This window comes from Styela clava, chromosome 4 (assembly GCF_964204865.1).
Source record: "Styela clava chromosome 4, kaStyClav1.hap1.2, whole genome shotgun sequence".
Classification (NCBI taxonomy): Eukaryota; Metazoa; Chordata; class Ascidiacea; order Stolidobranchia; family Styelidae; genus Styela; species Styela clava.
The window spans coordinates 5,734,684-5,762,093 of record NC_135253.1 but is presented as its reverse complement, the minus strand read 5'-3'; the positions used below and the strand labels follow the sequence as shown (position 1 = coordinate 5,762,093).

The window sequence follows — 27,410 nt, the reverse complement described above, 5'->3', positions numbered from 1 at the left end:
CCTAATAAAATTTGTAAGAATATTTACATTCAATTTGTAGATTTTCCTTGTATCAGTCTTTTCCTATTTACTTCATTGTTTCTTTGTATCAGTCTTTTCTAACTTTCCCATTGCCTTCATAATTCTTTGCCTGAAAATCTAGAATACCATTAAAAATATCTAAGCCTAATAAAAACCCTATTAATCCTAATGGCGGGTATTTCTAACGGTGGGAATGGGTCTAAATCTATTTATAACAGAGAAAATATTAAAAACAAAAAAGCCATGGCAACCCCTGTTAATACTTTTCTTCTTTTGTCAGTGTCACGATATCCTGGTTCCTGTTGAAAATATCTTAAAAATAGAAGAGATATTAATGATTATGACAAACACAGGTAGGAAAATATGGATACAGCATGTTACTAAAAAAGCTTTATTAAATATTAATAAATATTCAATATCGGCAATAAACATAATACTACGTGCATTATTGTATCAAAATTAATATTATCAGAAAAATATTATATCAGACTAAAATCAAAATGAACACTAGATGGAAAAACATGTAACATATTTACCGGTATTTTAGATTTGTCTCTGGTTCCGTCTTTTTTAAATTTCTTCAGTGTCTTCAAAATATTTTTCCTGTGAAGCTAAGATAACATTAACAATATCTGAGCCTAATAAAATTTGTAAGAATATTTACATTCAATTTGTAGATTTTCCTTGTATCAGTCTTTTCCTATTTTCTTCATTGTTTTCTTGTATCAGTCTTTTCCTAACTTTCCCATTGCATTCATAATTCTTTCCCTGAAAATCTAGTTTCATTAAAAATATCTAAGCCTAATAAAAACACTATTAATCCTAATGGCGGGTATTTCTAACGGTGGTAATGGATCTAAATCTATCTCTAACAAAGAAAATATTAAAAACAAAAAAGCCGTGGCAAGCCTTGTTAATACTTTTCTTCTTTGGTCGGTGTCACGACATTCTGTTTCCTGTTGAAAATACCTCAAAAATAGAAGAGAAAATATTGATTAAGACAAATAAGATAGGCAAATATGGATGGAGCATATTACTAAAAAAGATTTATTATCAAATATTCGATATCAGCAATGAACATATTACTTCGTGCATTACTGTATCAGTATTAATATGATCAAAAAAGTATTATATCGAACTAAAATCAAAATGAACACTAGATAGAAAGAGTAAGCCTGACTAATGAAACACTTGTAACATACTTACCGGAATTTCAGATTTGTCTCTCATTTCGTCTTTTTTCAATTTCTCCAGTGCCTTCAAAATTCTGTGCCTGAGAAGCTAAGATAATATTAACAATATCTAAGCCTAAATAAATTCGTAAAATATTTACATGTAATTTGTAGATTTTCCTTGCATCCGTCTTTTTCTCATTTTCTCAGTCCCTTCATAGTTCTGTGCCTGCGAAGCTAGAATAATATTAAATATATCTAAGCCTAATAAAAATCCTATTATTCCTAATGGCGGGAATGGGTCTAAATCTATCTATACCACATAAAATATTAAAAACAAAAAAGCCATGGCAACCCCTGTTAATACTTTTCTTCTTATGTTAGTGTCACGATATCCTGGTTCCTGTTGAAAATATCTTAAAAATAGAAGAGAAATTAATGATTATGACAAACACAGGTAAGGAAATATAGATACAGCATGCTACTAAAAAAGCTTTATTAATCATTAATAAATATTCAATATCGGCAATAAACATAATACTACGTGCATTATTGTATCAGTATTAATATAATCAGAAAAATATTATATCAAACTAAAATCAAAAAGAACACTAGATGGAAAAACATGTAACATATTTACCGGTATTTTAGATTTGTCTCTGGTTTCGTCTTTTTTAAATTTCTTCAGTGTCTTCAAAATTTTTTGCCTGTGAAGCTAAGATAACAATAACAATATCCAAGCTTAATGAAATTTGTAAGAATATTTACATTCAATTTGTAGATTTTCCTTGTATCAGTCTTTTCCTATTTTCTTCATTGTTTCCTTGTATCAGTCTTTTCCTAACTTTCCCATTGCCTTCATAATTCTTTGCCTGAAAATCTAGAATACCATTAAAAATATCTAAGCCTAATAAAAACCCTATTAATACTAATGGCGGGTATTTCTAACGGTGGGAATGGGTCTAAATCTATCTCTAACAAAGAAAATATTAAAAACAAAAAAGCCATGGCAACCCTTGTTAATACTTTTCTTCTTTTGTCAGTGTCACGATATCCTGGTTCCTGTTGAAAATATCTTAAAAATAGAAGAGAAATTAATGATTATGACAAACACAGGTAGGAAAATATGGATACATATTAATAAATATTCAATATCATCAATAAACTTAATACTACGTGCATTATTGTATCAGTATTAATATAATCAGAAAAAATGTATATCAAACTAAAATCAAAATGAACACTAGATGGAAAAACATGTAACATATTTACCGGTATTTTAAATTTGTCTCTGATTCCGTCTTTTTGAAATTTCTTCAGTGTCTTCAAAATGTTTTGCCTGTGAAGCTAAGATAACATTAACAATATCTAAGCCTAATAAAATTTGTAAGAATATTTACATTCAATTTGTAGATTTTCCTTGTTTCAGTCTTTTCCTATTTTCCTCATTGTTTCTTTGTATCAGTCTTTCCTAACTTTCCCATTGCCTTCATAATTCTTTGCCTGAAAATCTAGAATATCATTAAAAATATCTAAACCTTTGAAAAACCCTATTAATCCTAATGGTGGGTATTTCTAACGGTGGAAATGGGTCTAAATATATTTATAACAGAGAAAATATGGAAAACAAAAAAGCCATGGCAACCCCTGTTAATACTTTTCTTCTTTTGTCAGTGTAACGATATCCTGGTTCCTGTTGAAAATATCTTAAAAATAGAAGAGAAAATAATAATTAAGACAAATAAGATAGGCAAATATGGATGGAGTGTTTTACTAAAAAAGCTTTATTATTAAATATTAAGTATCAGCAATGAACATAATACTTCTTGCATTACTGTATCAATATTAATATAATCAAAAAAATATTATATCCAGCTAAAATCAAAATGAAAACTATATAGGAGTAAGCCTGACTAATGAAACACTTGTAACATACTTACCGGAATTTCAGATTTGTCTCTGATTCCGTCTTTTTTCAATTTCTCCAGTGCCTTCGAAATTCTGTGCCTGAGAAGCTAAGATAATATTAACAATATCTAAGCCTAAATAAATTCGTAAAATATTTACATGTAATTTGTAGATTTTCCTTGCATCCGTCTTTTCCACATTTTCCCAGTCCCTTCATAGTTCTGTGCCTGAGAATCTAGAATAATATTAAATATATATCTAAGACTAATAAAAACCCTATTATTCCTAATGGCGGGAAGGGGTCTAAAAATCTATCTATACCAAATAAAATATCAAAAACAAAAAAGCCATGGCAACCCCTGTTAATACTTTTCTTCTTTTGTCAGTGTCACGATATCCTGGTTCCTGTTGAAAATATCTTAAAAATAGAAGAGAAATTAATGATTATGACAAACACAGGGAGGAAAATATGGATACAGCATGTTACTAAAAAAGCTTTATTAATTATTAAGAAATATTCAATATCGGCAATAAACATAATACTACGTGCATTATTGTATCAGTATTAATATTATGAGAAAAATATTATATCAAACTAAAATCAAAATGAACACTAGATGGAAAAACATGTAACATATTTACCGGTATTTTAGATTTGTTTCTGGTTCCGGCTTTTTTAAATTTCTTCAGTGTCTTCAAAATTTTTTGCCTGTGAATCTAAGATAACATTAACAATATCTAAGCCTAATAAAAATTGTAAGAATATTTACATTCAATTTGTAGATTTTCCTTGTGTCAGTCTTTTCCTTTTTTCTTCATTGTTTTCTTGTATCAGTCTTTTCCTAACTTTCCCATTGCCCTCATAATTCTTTGCCTGAAAATCTAGAATACCATTAAAAATATCTAAGCCTAATAAAAACCCTATTAATCCTAATGGCGGGTATTTCTAACGGTGGGAATGGGTCTAAATCTATTCATAACAGAGAAAATATGAAAAACCAAAAAAGCCATGGCAAGCCCTGTTAATACTTTTCTTCTTTTGTCAGTGTCACGATATCCTGGTTCCTGTTGAAAATATCTTAAAAATAGAAGAGAAAATAATGATTATGACAAACACATATAGGAAAATATGGCTACAGCATATTACTAAAAAAGCTTTATTATTTAATAATAAATATTCAATATCAGCAATAAACATAATACTTCGGGCATTATGGTATCAGTATTAATATATTCAGAAAAATATTATGTAGACTAAAATCAAAATGAACACTATAGATGGCAAGCCCTGTTATTACTTTTCTTCCTTTGTCGTTGTCACGATATCTTGTTTTCCTGTTGAAAATATCTCCAAAAATACAATCGAAAATAATGAATATGACAGAGAAGAGAGCTAAATATGGAAACAGCATATTACAAAAAAAGCTTATTAAAAAATATACAATATCAGTAATAAACGACAATATAATTAATAAATCAATAATATACAATAACAGTAATTAAAATAAGAATAATGTAAAACGAAAGAATTATTTTAAACTTATCATACCAGGACATCAAATACAAGATTGCCTTGCAGGGTGTTAGAATACAATTAACAATTGTATTTAGTTTTCTGAACTATGATTAAATTCATTAATAAATATACAATCAAAAATCCTTTCGCAATTATTCAAATTACATAAATAGTTCCTCACGGGTCGACCCATGTTTTAACTTTCGCATATCATCCTTTTACAGTCTTTATGACATTTTGGTATAGTTTTAAACAGCAGTCTTATTTGATATATAAGACATATGAATGTGCTGCCCAATGCATTTGTTTGCTCTCACATATTGGTAATCAGTGCACATATATACGAGCTTAAAGTTCGTATGGCAATGAAATACAGTCTCAAACAACTGTCTATTTTTCTATATCGAAGTCTTGTGTGTGGACTCGATGCATTTGTTGGCTAGCACATCTCAGTTATCTTTAATAAAACTCTTCTTTATATTCAAATAATTGAGTTGTATTTTTTTTTTTTTTGAAAAACAGAAAGATTCGTCAAGTTCCATAATTGAAGAATCCTGTGAAAATATATATACATTTAGTTATTACCGGTATGTCCTTTCATAGTAGAGGGAGTAAATTATGAGCAACTTATTACGTATGATGAGGCTCTACAAGACGCCTATAACGTGTTGGGCGGTGACACTGCGCGACATCAACTCCCTTAAGACTTATAACCTGCCAGTTTTCTCGATATTAACAACTCCACATCTTCGAATATGATTGAAGTCCATTACTGGCAATGAAATATCCAGTCTACATGAACAAAGTACAAGAAACGAATAATATGTGATGAAAAACGTCAAATAGTGTGATGATAAAAATGATTATTGTAGAGGTCGAAACGCATAATGTAGAAGTCAAAACTATTAACCCTACTTTTCACGTATGCCAATATATTGGGACATCTTTCATACTTGGTCATAATGTATTGGGTTGCTAAAGTTTACGACCAACCTAAGTATGTCGACAACAATATGCAAACAATAGCAACATTAATTTATGTAATATGAATAAACCCTATCATTTAATTAAAACCTCTTTCTTTCGGGCAAGCATTTAACCGCTTATGAAGATATGGCCCTAATATGATTGTGAGTTTAACGTCTTATCGTGGACTAAGTCAAAACAAAACCAATAAGAAACTTTTGCGTCACTTTTTAAGCATGATACATGCTTGTCCGTTGTTCGTTTTCACGGTAGCGCGTCATTTTTCTTAATTATATTTTCAATTTTACGAGTTTTATATCTTATAAGTATTTGAAAAGCAAAAAAATATACAATGAAAATGTTCCTATTTGAACGAAATAATTTGAGCAAACGAGCATTCGATTTCGACTTGTAAACAAGCTAAAAAATGATTACACGCACAATAATAAACAAACAATGATTACGTCCGCGAGAAATTCCTCGCGTCGACAAGCGTTCGTTGTTTCTTTATTATCTAGAGTTCCACGCCGTCTAGAATAGCAGGTTTAGACTTGTCTGGTAGAAGATGTAATTGTCCTTTTTGAGAGAACTGGTTGTCGAATCGGGTTCGCTTGGATTGATCACACCGATAGTAAAACAAAACTTTTTAAAAAAAAAAAAATCTCTCATTTTCAACGTAACACGGTCTAGCGAATAGCACACGCTATTCGAAAAACGTCTGGCATAAAGCGACGAAATACCGCATTCCGATGAAATTAAAGTGAAGGCTCTCGCACGTTTGAACAAACAGTTATGACAATTTTTAGAAGGGGTATACAAAATTATCCAGCAGATTCGGCTGCATAGGGTCCAAAATAAATAACAAGCAAACAATCCGATTATTACAGCAATTAAATTAACACTACTTGAACGACAAACCTCTAATGCGAATTAACTTTTAAATATCCGACCTGCAGTGATCCGAAATAACTATAAACAAACAAGAATATGAAGAGACAAGACCGATACAAGATTTTTTTGAAGTCAACATGCCTCTTTTCTGCCCCCGTACAGAAGATGAATTGCCTTAAAGAAAAAAGGGTGCTCCCGAAGTATGTGAACCAAGATGGCGGACATCGGAACGTAACATGGGTGACAGGTTAGGGTTAGGCGATAATTTTTTTCCAATTTTCTTATTTTAGCCCTATTATCAGTTCGAAGACTAGCAAAGAGCCTCCCGTAGTATTTATACCTAAAGTTATGGCCTAACCCTAACCTAGTACACATATTACATTCCGATGTCCGCCATCTTGGTTCGCATACTTCGGGAGCCCCGAAAAAGGTATACGAGCGGTCATTCACCGAAAGTACAATGCCCGATAACTTTCGAAATAACCCCGGGTCAAATATATATACGGAAGAAAACAATTAAACTTTGTCTGTTGCTGAGAAAATAAATCTTAGTAGTAGTATGTGTAACATACTATTACATGCTTGAGATGGCTTAAAAAGATGGTATTTGATATCATACGAGTTTTTTAAGTTTGCAGTGCAAGAGTACATTGTTTTACAACATATTATTTGATACAATTACGCATGAAGTGTATATCTATTTTTAACATTACATTAACGTCCATTACATTATGCTAGAGATTCCAACTGAGAGATTTACCGATACCTTTTGTCGCCGATACCAATCCGACAACAACGATAAAACGACGATATTAATATTTTAAAGCAGAAATTGCCGACATTTACATGCTATGTAATTATTATCTCAGGTGTGCAGTCCAAACAAGTTAAAGTAACAGTTTGCAAGCATTATTCATGCCACACAATTTTTCAGATTTGAAAAAGCCATATTTCAGAAAAAAAGAAATTAATGTTTTGGATCCTGATACGTTTTTTGATTTAAATACATTGCACACTGATGTTAATTATATCGGTGTTCGGTTAGAAAACTCATCGGGTTTGGCTACTGTAGGTGGTAAAATAAATAAATGTTCACTCAATCTATCCAACTGATATATCGAGTTGTGTGCGCAGAATTTTATGCCATGCCAACGTCCTATTTTGTATTTTGCTCATCGAAAAACTCACATTCGATATATTTCTTCATAATTTTTATGGTATGTTAAAATTGTCAATATAAAAAATAGGTTGCAAAATTAGCCAAATTAGTTGAGCTAGTTGGGCTGATAAATGGCTAAAATCAGTTCATAATCATATTCCCGTTTCTATTCGCGCGGTTGGGAAACATCATTGCTCCTACCTAACGAGGCTAATACCGCGAACACGATCACTCCAAGCAAAAAATAATTTTTATATCAGTATTTCAACCTTCAACTTTTTAAAACATTCAGGAATAGATTAAAAGTTAATTATTTTGAAAATATCAGTCTACATTTAACCGATATCGATACAAATACCGATACCAAAATATTGCCGATATTACCGATACCTTTTACCAAAAGCCTTTTATATTAGCTTTGACCAGCACTGACAGCATGTATAACGACATTGATGTTTGTTTTAAGCAGAAGGTAAAACACTCATTTCAAGCATTCCAAACCGAAATTGGAATAAATGAAAAGTCAATATACCGCAATTAATGATAAAATAAAACTAGTAAATAATACACGATAGTAATATGAACATTTGTTAAAAAATCACTATTCAAGGCAGACAATATTATTGCAAAATGAACATATCATATTGGGTTAGTTTAGCTGTCCTCAGTTAAAATTTGGACGTGTAGTAGAAACAAGTAGAACAAGTAGAAAATGCGTGTAAAAATTCACACTATAATATTATGTTCTTTTTTAAACCAAGAGCAAAAAACTGTAAAATCAAAAACTATCATATAAAGTCTTGACAACATAAAAAATGAAAAGGTATGAAACGCAAAGAACTACAGAAACAAATGTTCGTAGAAGTATGTAATGAACAGACATTTTTCTTCTTTACAGGTATCCCATATTTTCCTCTTTAAAATGTTAACGGCGTTCTATATTTTGTACTAAACCCAAAGAGGGTTTATTTGATTTGGGAGATTTGTTTTCTTTAATATTTATAGTCACGTTAACATATTTTAGAATATGATTTTAAAACAATCGCACTACAAATAGGAGTTTTATGATGTACCTACATGAAAGCCGGTAGAATTCGCATTTTTATTTTTTTTCAAAAGCTCAAACTGATATGATTTTGTCACAATTACATCCAACACGCGCCTTCAGTTAACAGTTAGTTGGACGTGTTTTATTCTAAAATATTCTAACACTCTCCAACATTAAAATTAAAAGCAAGTTAAAGTAGTAAAACGAGTTTATAAATGTCCACTTATTAGCAGAGGATCAGCTAAAATAGAAGAACAAACGATTGGGCAAAGGCTTAAATATTATGGCTCGGCATGTGTGCAATGTAACTTGGATATTTTCTGCTTTGCCAGCCTGTTTGGGACTGTTTTCTATGCGCTGGAAAATATGAATATCCAATGTAATCGTCAAGTATACAACAGTGCAGCATACAACTGATTTAGCAACCAATCACAAGAAATCATTTTTTTTACTACATTGGATACCCGACAGCCAGAGTGCACCTTCTGAAAAGGAGTCGAAACAACAACCGTTGGAATATCAAGCGCACAAACCGAGGATAAACAGATCGAGCAATAATCAAACACATCAATTTAATCACAATCAAAAACTATATGAAATATTTTGTACAGAGACAAAACAAAATGTGAAAAGAAAAACTAGCCTTGACAAAATGAAAAATTTGAAATGTTAGGAACTCCGGAAAAACGGCCCGCGAATGAACTCGAACGACTTTCGCGATTATTGCTGCATATTATTGTATTTTATTATTTCCAGTTTCGTGTACAAAATGACCACTTATTAGCAGAGAATCAGCTAAAATAAAAACATACGATTAAGCGAGGAGGGAATAATAAATATGACCTGGCATGCGTGCAGTGTAACTAAGATTTTTCTAGCTTGTCAGCTTGCTTAAAACATGTTAACTTTTTGTTCAAAAATTTACCATTTCAATACAAATATTAGAAACTATGAATATTCAGTGTCAGCGTCGGATAAATAACAATTCAGCTAATAAAACGGAACTAGACAGCAAACAACAGAAAATATCATTTTACTTCCTACAAGCATATTAAAAAGTTAATATTTAGGGTTGAAAATACGATAAAATTCCACGAGAAACTCAATGTTGGCTCGTGGGATACTAAGTAATTACTTTTCACCCAGTTATTTGTATCTGGTCCTCCTGTATTATAATTTGTACAACCCTGCTGTTTGATTTACATTTTTTACCACCAGTGAATTCACTAAGGGAGACAAAATCCGAAAAGTTAATTGCGTTTTTATATGAATCTGTTGCTGTGCAGCTTTCAAACATCTGATCAAGCGTTTTTGTTATGGTGGAGATATAGTGTGAGGAATTTTTTTATAAAAAAGGGTGTTAGAAACAAGAATTTTGCAGTTCATTTACCTCTCTTCATTACATAGCTTAAGATTTTCGCAAAATATCGTTATATAATACAGCATTGCTCTGCAAAAGTATTCGCAATCCCTAATGAAGAACAAACTGATCGGTGTCGTTGCGACAAAATCAGAAAATTCGAAAGTTCTCTTGTTGCGTGCTTTCGAATCTACCAATTTATTACGCTTCATCAGAGAATTAGAAGTGACCATTTCATTTCTTTCTTAAATTTGTGGAAACGTCCAACGCTTTTTTATTGATACGTTTTCTTTCATTTCCCCACTATTTAACTTTTTAGCTTAACATTCTTACTTTGCATCTTTACTGTTTTACTCTTACAATAAACATCATTTAGCATTCACAAATGTATTTTTGTACGGCTGAGAAATTAACGCGACAATGACTTAGAAATAAATTATTATTTATCAGAATTTTTTGTATTTAAATAAAAATTTACCAAAGAAATCTGGGTCGGGCATTCAAGTTAACAACAGAATTAAATTAAATTCAACGAAAGCATTAATTTCAAAAAACACCACCGAATGCAGATTTCAAATTTTTAAATTATTCCTAACCCGAATCCTAACCCAAGCTGGACAACCACTAATTTGTTATTGCATTCAATTCAATGGAGGCATTTTTTTTTCAAATCAAATCTCTCATTTTTCAAAGAAACATTTACAACTGTGGTAATATACCTAAATAATTAGTATATTGCACTATACGTTTTTTCAAAAATATTAAATTGTTTCGAACTTTTCGGACCCAGCGGGGAAAAATTTGAATAATCCATTAAATCGAGAATTGAATAAATAACTTAATTCAACAAAAAGTTGTGGTGGGACAATGTGGTATTCGAAGATGGTAAATTTTACAAAAATTGATTGATTTCAGAAAAATATTTAATTATTTCGATCTAATTATGGCTTGGGGGTTAAAATTTGAATGTACCAATAATTTTTCGAACTATGACATTATGTGAACTATATGAATCATGTCAAGTTTTGGGTTTATGAATGACCGAAAATGTAATTTGATAAATTAGATATGTAATCGATATATATTTAAACAAATCTATTTGTACCTGTCTGCTCTAGCGATATGGCAACATCAAATAAAATAATACACTTTAGATTTTCCAAATTCTAAACCCTAACGAGCCTGTCAAACCCCTGCGGGATCCTGAAAGCTCCCGCCAAACCCCATTGTACCAGATGGTTGAAATTAAGAGCCCAATTAAGACTTTATAAAGGGTAAGCATAATTTCGTGCAAGGTTATAGAAAATGAAAAGATTCAAGATTGAAAATCCTTGGTTTGCCGTAGCAATCGAAGATGTTTCAAAGTCATAAGCAGAAAGCATCAAAGGGCACTATCATATAAGCACAAACACCGAAGCGCGCACCATCCGTGGAGATGACGGGTTCACTAAAACTTACAAACTTACAACTGCGAAACGCTATACAAACAGCAACGCTAATTTATAAGTTGTTGAACGTGTAAGTTTAAATATCTGAGATGAACTGTACTTAAATTTGCATAATTAGTAGACGATGTGATAGAAATTCCCATAATAGAAAACTGTTTTAATTTGAAGGAACCTCGTCGAACCTTTGTTACCCCAACAAAAAACAAAAAGTCGATTGAACCCTGGTTAAAAACTACTCTTCTAGACTATTGAAAAACTAACAAAACGCTATGGCAACGAAATAAACAAATAAAGTACGAATACAATAAATACTATAAAATGAGACCCGAACAATTATATTAATGCAGCCGCAATTGCCCCATTACTAGTATTATAACCCCATTGCTGGCGGACTGCCGCATACTTCGATACTTGTCGAACGATGGGAGAACGCCCGAAAAGAAACATAACCCGCGTCTTTTCGAGAATTGTGCATACGGAATTAACGAAGCAGAAACATTTATTGCATACCAGCTAAAAACTGCACACCTTCCGTGAACTAGCTGGTGGAAAACATTGCATTATATGACTTTACGAAATTATATAAATAAAATTGGGCGGAACATCTTGTGAGGATAATTCGAACATTTGCAGTTCTTCCTGACTAGCGGGATTTAACATGATATATCAGTTTATACCTGACAAAATATGAATTGAAAGATTTATAAGATTACATACTTGCTCTTTACTCTTTGGACTATATAGGCTTCCATCCCACTCCGTGAGGCACCAGACTAATAACAATGTCCGTTTGATGCAATGACCCTTTCAATCAGTGATTTAGAAAACTGAAAATGAATATATAGTTTCATTATCAAGTTTTGGATTACAAATCACAAAAAATGCTTATTAACAGAGGTAAAGCAAAGGTAAGCTTATATTAAAAATACATAAACAATATTATTTTGACCACGTAGAAATGCCATTATTGCCGATTTATTCATGTGGTTAGTATCAATAAAAAAGTGTTTTAACAAAGTTGAGTTACGTGAACATTCAACAGTAAGTATTGTAGTGATTACCAATTTGCGAAATTCTTTAATTAATATTTAACACGAAAGTAATACCGACATGATCTAAAATTAAACGCACAGAAATGTCCAACTATTCGCTCCACAAATATCGCACCCCGGGGTCAATAATGATGATATTGTTCGCCTAAAATTGGGACCGTAATTTAAAACTGTGATAGAAATCCTACACAGAATACAGAAATCATAATAAAATTAATTTATGTTGTAAATGCACTTGTTGTCCCTCTTTGCCGATGTGAACTCACAATCATGTCCGAAATATAAAAACTACGATATCCGCCGTGATAATTAATAATTACTAGTGAATAAAAAAGTGCTTTAATATAGTCTAACAACATTAATTGGAATGTCGGCCGCCAAAACGATCGCGGTGACAAATAATTCACTGAGGCCTTCGATTACGACAAAATTATGAAATAAAAAACGCCTCACTGTTCTAGTAAAATCCGAAAAAAAAAATATTGTCACGGCGGAGGTTTCGGCGGCCGACATCCCATTGATGTCGTTCAAAATGACAATACTGATTATTCGGTGTCCGTTAAAAATATTCGATTAACTCGATTAAAAAATACGATTTTGCCCGCCACGGATCACGGCGCAAGTAAATAATCATTGAATGGAAATAAAAGTTCAACTTCATAACAATAAATTTCAAGTAATAGTTTTAAATTTCATGCATTTGATCGGCGCTACACGCGAGCGTATTTTTGTACATATAAACCATTATGACACTACTGACATCTGCGAGTTTTAGTTCTCTCTGAAATTGAATTTCCCGAATTTTTGATGTTTTATTTCTAAATGCGGGTACCCGCTGACTACGAATTAATAGTAGACGTTTGAAATACGACTTGTAAAATATTCACCAACACCATCAGGCAAAGAGAGACGGGCTACAACGTAACTGTGGAATTTCGCTGTGAACGACCATACATTTTAGTTTATTAAACGCATTACGTCGTCGTGAATTGCACTTTTGGCGCACTCTTTTAATTTCGTCGTAACCCCCATTGAAAAATCCTGGCTGCGCCCCTGGATGCGGCAATATTTAAAATGCTGTATTTATTGGCTTAATTGTGTTCAATGAAACCTGCAGTTGCGACGACTTACGTCTTACGACAATATAAAATCATTACAACTCAAAAACTCGATCAGCGGACTTGGAATGAAGAACAGTGAAACCAAGTGTAACAACACTGAATCCGCCCCGCCGCAGGCCTGTCACTCTGATTCTTTTTAAGGTTTCACCGTTTGAAATATCCCAAGATTTAGACAAAATACGAACGATTGTAATTTAAATTATTGCAAAAAAAATCGATCTAGATATCTTGCATTAATTATTTTATATATCACATCACATACCGAGAAAAAGTCGTATGCGGCTTCATAGGTAGTTAGTTTCAAAATAGACAAAAGTACATCGCGTGCACAATTTACTGTGTTTAGATTTCAGTTTCTATTATGGTATATATTTCAAAGAAATCCTAACATAACACCAAATTTTGTGATTTACAATGTCTAAAAAGCGTATTCAATCTGATGCGAGACTGCTAAAACAAAACTCATGATGATATCTTCCGTTTTATATTTTAATTTTAATATTTTATAATGCCGCAATCAAGAAATTGGGTTGCGGATTCACCTCTTTATCATTTATTTCTTCACCGATTTTTATAATATAGTATTCTAACTTGTTTGTGATGAATGTAAATTAGAAAGATTCAGAAGATTTTAATAACATACTTGCTCTTTAGACTCGATGAATCCACCTCTCTCAGTGATGCATAATCGGACAAATAACTCCGCATGTCTTTTGATGTATTATGATAAACTGTCTTTTCCGCTTTCAAGAAGAGTTTTAGAAAGCTGAACTTTATGCGAGATAATGAACTGTAAGTAAATTTTGTATAATATTGATTTGAATAAATATAGTTGTTCGAACTAAGTCATTAATAAGTTTTAGATTTATAAGTTACGGGAAATGTAATTTGACAGGAGCACAGCACTTATACTTTGGATACATAAAATAAAAATATTAATTTTCAGTTCATTGACAAATTATTCAGATTCCCCCCCTTATTTACTAACAATACTTTGGAATGAATGGTGTATAATATTGCAACACATCATATAAATTTTATTTGTATTCATTGAATAGCACGTTGAAAATACGGCTATTAAGAAATGTAAATATAAAAAATAAGGCGGAAAAGATAAAATTTAACAAATATTCCTGTTTCTAATTACCTTTACGCCCCTCAAAAAATTGTCCACGCTCTTGTGATAAGCTATGCTTGTTCTAAAGATACGAGGACAACAACTTGTACTGATATTCATTGACGTTCATTCTATATTATTTGCAGATTTTCAATATTATAAATATTACTTATTCGGAATGAACTGTCAGTGTGCTATGTTTCTCATTATCTAAATTTTAACTAGTGAATTATTTATTAGTGTGTTATATTTTACCTTCAAGTTCTCTATAGTCTTCTCTTCCCATCCCAGAGACCTGAAAATATACATTTATAAATAACTTCAGCCAAAGACATTTTAGACATTATATATATAAATATAAGAACATGACAGATCATAACTAGGGAATAAACGATAGAGAAATAAGGAATATATTCCCAGATTCAAACACTTATGAACATAAGGCTACTAGCAATAGGATATAGGCTGACTATAGTAGATTTACAATTGGTGGGATCTCATGTGTATATATAGTAACCTTCGAAATTTTAGTTTGGGACACAAATCCCATTGTTAACCAATACTAAAGGATTCCCGGTTATATTGATGCATATTGATGCACTTGATTCTACTCACTCATATAATAATATACTCGTTATTGGAATCTTAATGCGATTTTAGTTCGAAACACATGTGAACACGAATATCATGGTAAACTGGTACCAAAGGGGGTACACGATTAATTAAGTCAGGTTTATTTTTTCCAACCAGCAAAAAGTATCACAACCATAAAATACGACACAAAGAAAATTTACACCGTTTTACTGGGGAAGGGACGTCGCGGGGAACCAAACTGGCTATCGAGCAGCGACACCCAAGTTCCTAATATCTAATTTAAAAAGTAAGAATTCTATAGTTTTGAAACCACTATATCTTATATTGACGGTGAGTACCGTATATGAAAGAGACCATTTAGTAGAAATTATATAGAAGAGTTTACATTAATTAAGCTATTCTTAATGCACATGATTAGGCATAACATGACGTGACCCGCACTAACAACAGGGAAAATATGACACATATTTCTATGTCTCTATTTTTAAATAGTTATGAACATGGATGGAATGATAACTTAGGACTTTTAGCGAGGGGATAAGAATCAAGGAGTTTACACTTGGTTGAATATAATTCATACAGTATCGTTTTTGGAAATTTTAGTTGCTTTAAGGTGTAAGATTAACGGCGATTCCAGTTTAAAATAGTTGGGAACATCATTGGCATGAATATCAACTATGAACTACCAGAGCGTACAGGTCACAATGAGCTACAGTTACATTTAAAAAATTAGCCTGATTACTTTATATAGTATGGTAGTTAGTGTCAACTACCATTTGTGGCAAAAACGCTCATCAGATTAATGAAAAAGGCCAGGACTACGTTTCCAGACATGTCAGACATATTAGTATATATATGCACCCTATGATAAACAACAAGTTAAACAATAAGTTTTAATATTTGCATGGTTTTTGTTGGGGTTGTGTTTTGACCGAATTACACTTAACGAGGCATAGTTCAAATTCTTACAGTATCTCTGCAGATATACACGTGCTGAACTAAAAGTATCAATATGAAAAAATTTCACTGTTTGTCGTAATCACAACGTGACACCCTATTGCGGTGAAACGCCTTTTATTTATGCTGGCCTAATAACCTTTAAATAGACTGACATTACAAGATAGTAATTGGCCTTTCGGTTTGGACGATTAAACGAAACGACAGCAGATGGGACAGGACAACACAGCAGTTAGCCCCTACGCTGTACTGACTATGCCATTATTCACCGGATATTGCTACAGTTAATTCGTAGGACAGAATATTTAATTCCGCGATTCTACGAAATGAGCATGGTTTGGTTTAACAGATTTTGTCATAAACAATTATGAGCGCGCATTGGTGCCCAAACTGACAAAAATAAGATCAATTTAATGCATTCTTGTACCTCGACTATTGGGCGGGAACGAAAAAAAGCTTAATTTTTATTTCTAAAACATGGCCCTAGCCTTATTCACTGGATCGACTCAGCAGCCAGAATAAAACGGTAGTTGTGCGAATCATGATATGATGAAATTTTGAGATTGTAATTTTTAGAAAATTTCATTTGACACACAAACCAAAACTTATACTCAATATATTGAAAGTAATATTTGTATGTAGATTTTCCGAAAAAAATACAATATATCATTTATCTATACTATAGACATCTAAATTGAAAAGCTTTCAAATGATTTGGTTACATACTTGCTCTTCAGACTTGATAGGCCTCCATCTCACTCAGTGATGAAAAGCTGGCACTTGACGAATTTCTTTTGCTACAATGATAAATTCTTCTGTCAACTTTCAAGCAGTGTTTTTGATTTTCAAAAGCTGAAAATCAATATATATGGCATGATTTTGTGCAAGCCAATTCTAAATTTGAGTTAAACTAAATTTCGTTGAGCCAACTATGTCATTAGGTAGTTAATTCAGACAAATGTTATTTGACAGAGACACTGCAAAGCAAAAAATAGACGTTAGTTTCAATAAAATACGTAACGGGTAAATTTCGACATAGATTTCATAAAAGCCAACTTTTCTCCGATTTTTTGTTAAATACACAAAACTAAGAAAATTTAGACGAATAAAATTTATTCAGGGATTGCCATTAAATTTCAAATATTATAGATTACCATAGAAATTGCTTTTCATCGACCTTACAGTTACAGGTATATGTAATCATTCAATTTCATAAATACAGCTCCATATTTTATAACATACCAGGTGTAGTTTTCAAACTGCACGAGTTGCAAATATTACAATAAAAGTAAAACACCCAATGAACTTTTATAACTGTTTCATGGAGTATATGACTAATTACCTCTGATCAGTAACTTGTAAAATTATCACATTGTTCACGGTGGGGATCGCAAACTGGGGATCGCTATTCAGCAGAGAAGCGAGCAACGAATTTTTGGGGGCGCAAAGGGTACACCAGTTTGATACAAGGTACTATATTAATAGTACTATTTCGGACTTCTGCTTTAAAACACAATTATTAAAACATGGACGGAATCTAAATCTTAAATTTCGATAGAATGCACAGGATCAAATATACAGCGTAACAATGTTGGCTTGCATTGAACTATTTAGCCTTTTAAACGTGAACGTGGGTTGTACTTTTTTGGAATTTTGATTCGAAAGACAATTATTAAAACTTGTGAAAATATAAATCTTACAATTTCGAGGGAAAACACACGATCAAATAAGTGGCAATGCCGACTTTGATCGCAAGACCCGAGACGCGGTGCGCTTGCATCTAATTGTTTAGCATTCTAAACGAAAACAGTGGTGTACAGGAATAAAATAGGTCAAAGTCAAATAAAATGTTCAAAAGATATTTACTTTTAAAATTCCTCGTTCGTTGGTTTGTGTCTTCGAATCTATAACCTTTAATAGTTTTGCATCTGAAAAAAAGTTAAAATATTGATAAATAAACTGTCGCAGATCTGTAGCTAGCATATTCAATGAACAGCGGGACTGAATCTATCGGATCTTCTGCCAACGCTCCCGCCACGTTTTAAAATGACATATTATTAATTATCCATTTGGGGTTAGGAATGATTTAAAAATTGAATTCCCAGCGCAATCTGCATTGCTAACTTAAACTGGATAATTATTAATTCTCTTATTTTGAACGTTGATAGGGTCTTTGTACAAAGATCCAATCTATACAAGGCGATCCGGTAGTATTCGTACCAAGATGGTGCACAACCTGAACCCTAACTAGGTACACATACTGTGTTCAGGTTGTGCGCCATCTTGTTACAAATACTTTGGAAGCACCCTATACACAATAAAATATGAAAGGGAAAAGGCTACGGCGAATCTCTAATAAACCATTGATTTTGCGCTACATTTGCGAAAGTTTTGAAAGTTATGCATTACATTCATGAAAATCTTGTCCTGTTGAATGCAGCTTACGTAGTGACGTAGATCAGTATATTACGTTTAAATTTCTTAATATGATAAGTCTATGTATTGTCATATAGCTTTTAAGTTCAACCAGTTTTGAGGAAACGATGGAACCCGTTCGATACAAAAGAGAATCACCCACCAATCTAGACTTCTGTATTTAGTTAATAATTCCAATTCGTATAGGCCCGAAAACCTCTAATTTACCACTTATACAATAGAAAAATGAAAGCAATGGAATAGCAAAGAAAACAATACGTTTAAAGAACATTTAGCTCACCTGAATATTGTTTCAAACTCGCTGTCATAACCCAACAGTCAGCTTGTCCATACATTCTACACAAAATCAAACCTTATCCCACGACGAACATTTGTGACTGCGATGTCGCTTGTGGCTTCCCGCGCACAAATTTTTGACGAAAAAAGCTAACTGATTGTTGTAATCAAATATTTTCAACTGATTACTTTAATTACTCCAGGTTGCCGTTACAATCCGATCACGCTTCTAACGCGTGATCTCAAAGTTGCAGAATGAAGATGACGGTTGGGATTTGCTTCATACATTTTCTAATCGCATAATACCTAGTTCATAGTATTTTCGGGGGTGTTTATCTCGGTGACCGTACATTTGAACCCACGTATATTTGAACCCACGTACATTTGAACCATGTACAAATATCCGTAAAACAAATAAATTTCCATAAGTGCAATAGTACGCAGGTGCAATTGTCGTGGGTTCAGATGTACGTGGTTCAAATGTACGTGGGTTCAAATGTACACGGGTTTAAATGTAATGGAACCGTTTATATCAGATCTCACATTTTTACATCAGTGACGGGAGCTTAGTACAAAGAATCCAGCATTTCCATTATATTTGTCTGTTTTGTTTTTCGAGTAAACGCGCACGTGGATGTCATCAAAAATGTAACCTTCCCTCCACTCCATGAAAGAATAACGGCGTGTTTAGCGTTATATCAATGCATTCTCTAAATTGACGTACAAATCTTAGCTCATTGACTTTCGCAGTCAAGAATGTTTTCATACAATAACGTGACGGCGATGTCCTTAAAAATGGAGTCACAATGGGTCGTTGTTTCGATGCCTACTGCAGGGCTACTCAACTATTTTTATCGAAGGTCCGCAAACAAAACTTCAAAATTATTTGGGTCCGGTCTTTCCAGAAATGATATTTTGGCCTCCGTAAACGGGCAATTCCTCGACCGACTAATGGTTAGTAGCAAATTAAAATTGTTTATTATGGTGTTATAGTTCTTTTCGTATATATTCAAAACTATGAAAGTCATTGTATAATAGGAATTCAAAAACTGGGGCTAATGATCCAAAATAAATAATTAGGTGCGGTCCTGGCCTACAGTAAAGGTAATTTCTCCGCCCAAACCAAACGGCAGAGACATAACATCAGCAACAGCATTAATCACGGTTCTATGTAAAGTAAATACGATAATTGACTGCTCAAGACAAGTGCATACCGACGACAACGACTGATTCACATATTTGGTGTTATGAAGCTCGTGAAGAGGTAGACTGTTATTTACGGAGCCCCACAATAAGAACGTAACAAAAACAAATTGTTACTTGCAGATTAATATTAATGAGTGATTTAAAAATACGCTATTCAATAACTCGGATGTATTTGCTTCTTCTTAAATTTTATTAATGTCATTTTGAGTAAACGAATAGCGGAGACTCTATAGTTCTGTATGAAGCAATTTGAGTCTGTCTCTACAGTAGACCTCTTGGTAAAAAGCGATCATGATACAGGTATGTACGCCATAAAGAACAATCCTGAGATTTCGTCATCCAGCGTAAGGGTATAGACGTATTTAATGTGTTTAGTATCTATGTCAGCCAGTGCACTGCAGTTGACTACGTTCGCGTTGAGTGGCGCATCGTGCTAAGCCTTAGGACTACGCTTGATTTCTAACCTAAGATTACCCCGCTTAGATTCGCAGGTTCAAATCCAGTAGGGGATAGTTTAGTACCAGAGGATTGCTGGCGGCTTACTCCCACCATCCCTACCCTAAGCTAGCGCTTCCCAAACTTTTTTCGCCCCGGAATATTAATAGTTTTTATGATGTAATTTCAGTTTTTGCTCTACTTTCGCTTGAGGCACATAATATGCAGCACCTACGCCAAATGGATTTTTCGAACCGTCAGTAAATACTTGTACATAGTCTCGATAGTTTTTCGTGTATATGGTCAAGAAATGACGTTTGAAGTATTGTTGGTGAACATGTTGTACCATAAATCGTTAACGTTGTATCAATTTGCGGTGGCTTTATTACCCAGGGAGGAATCTTGAAATTGACATCTTTTGCAACAAAGAAGTTGGTAAAGAAGCCGGTGGTTGTTTTCATAATAAACGTGGCAAATGACGGTTTGTAAGGAAAATATTCTTCCCACGACTGTTTGAATAATTGTGCTGTAATTTCGCTGTCACGAGGAATCATTCTGCATTTGTAATGTAGACATTTTCTATAATGTATAATATGTAAAGGCATTTCGTTACACTGGGATTGTAACGCTATAATAGGAGTACTTTTTAATGCAACCAAACATTGTGATTGGATTACAGCCAGTTTCCGCAATATAGTCGTTGTTCTTATTGTTCCTGTTCTTGTTCTTTGACACGACCAAATGCTTTGAAATTTTCAGTAGTTAAAAATGGAATTTTTTCTAGAAGGCTATTACTTTTATTAGTTTCAAATATTTCTGTTAGCTTTATGAGATTCGTTTTTATTTTGAGCTATGACGTCATCAGAATTTCCCACCATGTGGCGATTCCGCAAACATTTCAACGATATATTGGTCAGCAAAGTCGGGAGTTTTTTGATAAGGTAGACCAGGGTGGTCCAAACTCTGTCATGCTGATACATTCCGTGCGGCTCACAGAACAATTTTAGCGTATATTTGTATGTAATGAAGTAACGTTTTTTTTTTAGATATTCCAACTGGGGTTGGGATCCCGAAATTCAAACCCTTTTTCTAACCCTTTGTGCCAAAACACTCCTCTGTTTACAAGCATCGGCCATGTGACAGTAGTGACGAAACGCAGAGCCGACTTAACACCGCGTAATCCAGTTTTTTAGCTAGGTCCAGAAAACAAACTTAGACTGACTTGGTTGGTATTTGACGATGTCACTGAGCTTGCTCACGCTGCAAGTTTCTAAATTACTCAATATAACAATTCGTAATAAAATGAGTGTCGCAAGAAAGGTGACATGAGAGAACACGGCGGAAATGTACTTCCTTGCCCATCACGCAGTGTCTGGTTTGATTTCAAGTAATATCTGTCACGAAAGAATATAATTTGAAGCGACATTAAACGCGAGATGCGCAAAATACAACGGTAGTTCTCGGAAATTAACTTTAAAATATCTGAAGGCTTTATATATCTTCTTTAAACGAACGCCAACCATGCAACCTAATAATAGTCTGATTAGAAGATCTCGTTGTTTAATAAATTTAAAGTAAGTAAACTCGCGATATTTTGATCACTTTTGGGTTTTCTCCGACTTGCGGCCCGCGAGACCTCGTCAAAAGTTTTTGCGGTCCTTCAACCTAGCAACCTTGAACCACTCTGAGGTAGACTACTAGGTACCGGTAAAATTTCAAACTACAGTTGTGACTTGTATCCTTTGGCATTTCGATTCACGTTGAGACTGGAAGCATGAATCTTTATTGTCACACTCCCTCAGGATTAGAGCTCAACCGATATTGCGTGTTTGCATATATATAATATCGGCAGTAAACGGCCAATATATATATCGGCTATATATAACAGTTAAAAAACCTGAAAAGGTTCGTAAAGGTTGTTTTATTTACTGTTGGTTTTGATTATTTTTAATGGATAATACACTTATGTGGTTTATTGTTTTTATAATTAAATTACACATGAGGGGGCGCCAAAGTCTTCAGTGCTTAGGGCACCAAAGAGGCTTAATCCGCCCCTGACTTGAATGCGTTATTTGGAATACAATGTACCGAATTGGAGCCACGTTTTGAACTAAACCAATTTATGGCATTTTGTTTTATATATATATATATATATATATTTATTTATATTTATATATATATTTATATAAAACAAAAACTGAAAATTTAATTGGCTTCAAAAACATAATTAAATAATTCCATATTGACTCTGGAATTGAATTTGGCAAAAAAAAAAAAAAATGTTTATCTGGCGTGCGGTACTGCTTTGCTTTGTCTTACTGTTATAATTGAAGTCTTATGTTATGCTGTATTAAATCTTGTGTGCAGCACTCACCGAGTCTTTTCTGAACTTGCGAACATAGAACAGAACATGGCGTTGTCGGCAGTGGCATTATAAACCGTGCCATTGAATTGGCAATTGGATATTAACGGATATTGGATTATATTTTGGGATTTATCTGTACTTTCATTTTTGGATATATCTGTAACCGACTGTTATGTCAACTAAAGCTAAATTATCGAAGATGCTAGAAGAAGCTAAACAGGAGTTGCAAGAAAAATCGCAGGAAATTGGACGTTTGAAAGAGGAATCAACCAAACCAGTCCATGAAATCGCGGACGACGGTTGGTTGAAGCAGTTCATGGAAATGCAGCAAAAGCAAATGGAGGCTTTGGTTTCCTCACTTGGTTCTCAAGCGAGCAGTTCGAGAACTGAAACTCCCACGTTGAAAGGGCGCATATCAGCCAAATCTCCACCTGAGCTGACTGCTGATATTTCTTTGTCAGGCCTGGACTCGTGGAAGATTATGTGGTCCGATTACATGCAAGTTTCGGGCTACAATCTGGAACCACAATCCAAACAAGTCGCTGTTTTTCGCGGATGTCTGTCGCTAGAAATGCTGTCCGTCGTAAAACACGTTATAAATATCAGCGAAGAGACCGAAAAATCCGTTGACGATATTTTAGAAGATATCAAGAAGCATATTCGCAGTCAGAGAAATGTTGCACTAGACAGGGTGTTGTTTGAAAGGCGCAAGCAAGGTGATGGAGAAAGTTTCGATTCGTTTTTAATCGCATTGAAAAAGCTAGGAAGAGACGCTGATCTCTGCGAAAACTGCTACGATGAGCGGCTCACTACACGAATCATTGCTGGCGCAAGAAACGCAACAGCCAGAGAAGAGCTATTGGCGAAAAGCCTTTTCCCTAATCTACAGACAGCGGTTGATCTGTGCAGATCGAAGGAAATGGCAATAAATAACAACACTGATTTGTCGGAAAAGCAGAATCCGATTGCCAGTTCGATACAGATCAAGAAACCGTTTCAAAGACGATTCAAACATAGGAACGATCGCAACAACATGTCTTGTCAATATTGTGGGCGAAGGCATGGCCAAGGAAAGTTGAATTGTCCTGCTTATGGAAAAATTTGTGGCGAGTGTGGAAAGAAGAATCATTTTTCACAAAAATGTAGAACGAAAGTGAATACTCGCAAAACAATAGGAGTTGTCAAAGTAAGAGCGATTCAAGAAAATAGACGCGCCCCGAAAATATCAATAAAAGTTTTCAGTCCAACTGGTAACCATTTTTGGGGTACATCGCTCGCTCTACCCGATTCCGGAGCTGAAATATGTCTTGGGACGTTGGGAGCAGAAGGTTTTTGGAACAAATTAACTGTGGTGTCAGCAATTTGGAGAGCCACACACAAGACATATTTGCTGCAAATGGGACGAAAATAAATTCACTTGGCTACATGGATGTCAAAATCGAGTATCAAGGAAATAAATCCAGAGAACGGATTTATATTTCCGACAATGTTGATGGCGTAGTGCTGGCGTGGTATACGTGCAAAAAGTTGGAAATTTTGCCTGAAACGCATCCCGCACCCATCTGCAACGGTATTCGTCTCTCCAAAAAGAAGCAAATTCAGTTGCCACCGCAAACTGAGGAAAATGTTGGAGCAATTCGCTCAATACTTTTGACAGAGTATGAAGATGTTTTCGATGCGAAGAAAAAGCTCGATGTCATGGATGGGAGACCGTTAAAAATTGAATTAACGGAGGGATCTCAACCATTTTCCTTGAAAGCTCCAAGACAAATACCCTACGCTCAAAGAGATCATGTGAAAGCCGAGCTTGAAGGCAGGTTGAAACGCAATATCATTCGGAAGGTTGAAGAACCAACCGATTGGGTTCATCCACTTGTGATAATACAGAAGGCAAACGGAAAGCCTAGAATCTGTGTAGACCTCACAAAGCTGAATAAATATGTTAAGCGAAGCCGTGTCGAATATACCACCAGGACCGATGTATTTCACTACGATCGATGCACTGAAAGGGTATTGGCAAGTACCGCTGGACGAAAGTAGCAGCTTGTTGACAACATTTATCTCTCCGTGGGGGAGATATTGTTTCAACCGTGCCTCGATGGGATTGAGCGCATCTGGAGACGTTTATTGTCACCGTGGAGACAAAGCATTTGAAGGATTGCAGTTTATACGAAAAGTTGTTGACGATACGCTAATTCACGCTCACACAGTTCCACAACAAGTTGAAAGAACAATTGAAATTCTAGATCGATGCAGAAGTAATAAAATTACACTGAATCCCGAGAAATTTATTTTCTGCAATAAATTTGTGAATTTTGTGGGCTACGAAGTCAGTGAAGCTGGAATAAAGGCTGATTCTGGAAAATTGCGTGCAATTGCAGAATTCCCAAAACCAGGCAATATCACAGAGCTGAGATCATATATGGGTCTTGTGAATCAGTTAAGAAATTTTTCAAGCAAAATCAGTGCAGCTGCGAATCCTCTCAGAGCTTTACTCCGCAAGAAAAATGCCTTTGTCTGGGAAAGTATTCATGATGACGCTTTCGACGAGACGAGGAAAGTTTTGACTTCGCCTCCGATACTCGCATTATTCGACTCAAATTTACCAACATCGTTGCAAACCGATGCATCAAGAACCAGAGGTTTAGGATTTGTATTGCTGCAAAAGCATAATGGTGAATGGAAAATTGTGCAATGTGGATCAAGATTTATAACCGAAACTGAAAGTCGATATGCAATGTGCAAGCTTGAAATGTTAGCAATCGTATGGGCTGTACATAAATGCAGATTGTATTTGCAAGGACTGTCAGACTTTTCAGTCGTGACAGATCATCGTCCGCTCATTCCTATTCTGAATAGCTATACGCTGGACATGGTCCAAAATCCGCGTCTTCACAGAGATTGAAGGAGAAATTGTGCACTTATAATTTCAACGCAATTTGGAAGAAAGGAAAAGACCATGCTATTCCCGACGCTCTTTCCAGATTGCCTGTTGATGATCCCGTTGCTGGTGATGAACATGCGGAAATTGAGCGATAATTCAGGAATGCTATCAAAGTTTGCGCAGCACTCATATCTGATCCCGATGTGAAATATGGAAATGTCGAGTTGGAAGATTCAATTCTATCTGATCTACGCGATGCAGGTAGAGAAGACGAATCATACCGAGATCTCAGACAAACAATTCTGAATGGATTTCCTTTGAATAGAAAACTTTTGAAAAATTCTTTGCGTCCATACTGGCAAGTCAGAGATGAGCTGTCAGTCGAAAACGATTTGATACTACTGGGTTCCAGAATCGTGATTCCAAAATCCAGGAGACGTGAAATGTTGCAGAAATTACATGCGTCTCACCAGGGCGTTGAAAGAACAAAAAGACGTGCAAGACAAGCGATTTACTGGCCTGCTATATCCAGTGATATTGAAAACACTGTATACAGTTGTCAGAAATGTCAAGAGAATAGAGCCAGTTTGTCGAAAGAACCGTTGATCGCAAGTGCAAATCCGTCGAGACCATTTGAGGACGTTTCTTGTGATCTATTTTATCATGCTGGAAAAGAATTTCTGGTATATGTAGACAGAAGTATGAAGTAGAAGAATATGTATGCCGAAGCTGGTGTGAAAGCTATGAAAACACTTGTCAAAAAGTCATGCCAGAATGGAAATATAGATGACGAATCTTTTCTACAAGGCATACTCGAATGGAGAAATACTCCGAAGCAAACGGGATTTTTACCAGCAGAAATCTTATTTGGTCATCAGATCTATCGTTCCCGTCAACTACCGGGGATGTGCGGACAGAACCAAAGATATTCCCGATGAGCTTGATAATGCTCAGAAAATTATCAAGTCGAAAAGCAAAATGAGATATGACAGAAATACTCATATCTTGAAGCCACTGCAAGTTGGACAACACGTACGAGTCCAAGATGTAACAATGAAACGTTGGGACAAATATGGTGTCATTGTTGGTAGAGGCCGACACCGAGATAATCACGTCAAACTCCCAGGTGGCCGAACATATTGGCGAAATAGAAGATACCTGTTTCCTGTAAAAAATGTTCCGGTTCCAGAGGCGTAGCTTAGGGGGGGCAGTGGGGTACATATGCCCCCGGGCGCCAAGGTACAGGGGCGCCAAAATGGGGCTGGCAAAAATTTCACAACAAAGGTAAAAAACGGTCACAAGCAAGATCGCACCGGCGGCAGACATCTAATCTTAGTACATGGCAAACTGCACACTTGGTCAGACCACTTACGACTGCCGACGTCATCACGCACATAGCACGGTCAGATTTCCATCGTAATTACATGGCCAAAAAAATCTGGCCGGAAAACAAAGCAAAATTTGATTTGGTAACGTTA

The 27,410-nt window shown here is 34.5% G+C and overlaps 1 long non-coding RNA gene across 1 annotated transcript; it reads right to left on the bottom strand.

Moving 5' to 3' along the window:
* Positions 1-5,132: 5,132 nt before the first annotated feature.
* Positions 5,133-14,444, bottom strand: LOC144422005 (uncharacterized). The gene is made up of 3 exons (XR_013475090.1): positions 14,306-14,444; positions 12,207-12,316; positions 5,133-5,171 (listed from the first exon to the last, which is right to left on the bottom strand). It is a non-coding gene; the product is annotated as an uncharacterized LOC144422005 (long non-coding RNA).
* Positions 14,445-27,410: the final 12,966 nt, after the last annotated feature.